General features: G+C 26.4%; 1 non-coding gene across 1 annotated transcript; it reads left to right on the forward strand.

Moving 5' to 3' along the window:
• Window positions 1–224: 224 nt before the first annotated feature.
• Window positions 225–298, forward strand: TRNAM-CAU (transfer RNA methionine (anticodon CAU)). Its single transcript has one exon. It is a non-coding gene; the product is annotated as a tRNA-Met (tRNA).
• Window positions 299–2,500: the final 2,202 nt, after the last annotated feature.

A 2,500-nucleotide genomic window follows, 5' to 3' on the forward strand; every position in this document is an offset into this window, starting at 1 on the left:
TACTTCGTGAAATGGTTCACACATGTTTGTTGCCGGGGGCAACAAGATCGAGTTGGTAAGGATTAAAATATCCCTTCATTTTTCTATTTATTTCTATGATCGATGATCATAGAGGGGCCCCTTTACCATTCTGTATAATGTATAAATAGGCTATTATATTTGTACATATATGGAAGAGGGGCGCATTCAATCTTTGTTTGTCCATTAGTTTGGTTTCTTTTCATCGCGGGATAGAGCAGTTTGGTAGCTCGCAAGGCTCATAACCTTGAGGTCATGGGTTCAAATCCCGTTCCCGCAACATTTTTTTGACAAAAAAAATTAGACTTGACTCTATTAACTAGTAATTTTTTCTTTTAGGGGGTGTATTATATTACAATTACAATTACAGTCAACTATTTATAGTCAACTATAACGAATCTTTTATCCTCTTATCTTAGATACATTGCCCTGGGCGGATAGCGGGAATCGAACCCGCGTCTTCTCCTTGGCAAAGAGAAATTTTACCATTCGACTATATCCGCATTTTCGTTCTTGATTCTTGATACGAAAGAATATTTGGTCAGAGCTAGGACAGATACTTTCTTCAGTTCAGGGCGATTTTATCAAATTCCACTACTAAACCAATTAACAATCTAAATTATATAACAATTCAAATGATTATCAATTAATCAAATTACAAGTTATTATCAATTATTATCAATTATTATTAAGTTATATTAATTTATATTATTTGTTATTAATGTTATTAATATTCATTTATATTTTTATATTATTATATTTTATTATTATATCTATTATTATATATTAGTATTTATATATTTAGTATTTATATATTTAGTATTCATATATTTAGTATTCATATATATATATATATAATTATATCTAAATTATTAAATTATTCATTTTTAAAATATTATTATTTATATAAAATATTATTATTTATAAAATTAATAAATATTATTATTATTTATATTTAATAAAAATAAATAATATATTTAATAAATAAGATATTTAATAAAAATAAATAATATATTTAATAAATAAGATATTTAACAAAAATAAATAAGATATTTAATAAATAAGATATTTAATAAAAATAAATAATATATTTAATAAATAAGATATTTAATAAAAATAAATAAGATATTTAATAAATAAGTATAATAATTTATATTTAATTTAAGTATTTAATTTAGGAATTTATATTTAATTTAAGTATTTAATTTAAGAATTTATATTTAATTTAAGTATTTAATTTAAGTATAATAATAATAATTTATTAATTTAATTAATTGAATATTTAATAATTTATAATTTCATTTTTTTTTTTTATGATTTCTATTTTATCATTTTCTTTTCATTTATCATTCAAATTCTATTTATTTCATTCAAGTTACAGATTACAGAAGTTTGACTGACCCCCCCCTCTAATTTTTTTTTTTTTTTTATTTTGGCAACTTATACTTCTATATTATTTTATTGAATTTTGAATTTGAATGTGTCTCAAAATCTGAAAAATTCGTGGGAGGGGTCATTTTTGGATCCAGAATGGATAGATTCAAGAAATAAGAGAATTAAGGATACCCACTAGAAAAACTAATCCAATCCATAAAGATGTACCGGAAAATACAATATTTTTGTTACTCAACCAACCATCAGGAGAAGCAAATACAACAGGTACACTAATCAGTAAGATTGACGAAGTAGCAATTAATGCAAAAACAGCCAATTGGAAAGCAATAGTCATGTTTCTAATCCTCCAAGCTACCAACAAAAGAACTATACCATTTGATCCCTCTATCATATCGACAAAAAAAATTAATAAAATGCGGGGTAGAATAGAGGGATTTTACCATGAATCGATTAATTCTATATGACTTATTTCCAACCCTTTACCGCTTTTATTCGGACATGGGGTCGAGGGTGATTTTTTTATTTCACGTTCACAAATAGACATGCTAGATCATGCATTTCATATATCTATATATACAGATAAATAGATCGACCTATAGGTTCACACACGATATCTTTCTATACATAGTGATGGTATCAACTCATATGGCCATGTTCGATTCGGTGGAATAAAAATAAAATAGAAATTAGCTTTCGGAGAGATGGCTGAGTGGTTGATAGCTCCGGTCTTGAAAACCGGTATAGTTCGAAACAAAGAACTGTCGAGGGTTCGAATCCCTCTCTCTCCTTTTGCTCGATGAATAGATTTCTTTCTTTATTGCTTTTTCCTGGCTTCTTAATTAAGAATCTTAATATTAATAAAAGGTAATGGCTCGGCTGGGTGGAATAGCCGAGCCAGAAAAAAAATATTTTAGATATAAAATGAGTTGAAAAGAACAGAATACTTTTTAAATATCACCTGATTCCTTCAATATATATAGTGTAATCAAATCGATTCCTACTTTAAGCATTGGATCTCCTGTCTCAGTTAAGAGGAGTCATGGAAAGAACAGGCTCAAAATCACGATCAATTCCTTTTTCAAATCCC

The sequence above is a fragment of the Durio zibethinus genome, unplaced genomic scaffold (genome assembly GCF_047325235.1).
Source record: "Durio zibethinus cultivar Kanyao isolate XHJ-2024 unplaced genomic scaffold, ASM4732523v1 HiC_scaffold_260, whole genome shotgun sequence".
Lineage (NCBI taxonomy): Eukaryota > Viridiplantae > Streptophyta > Magnoliopsida > Malvales > Malvaceae > Durio > Durio zibethinus.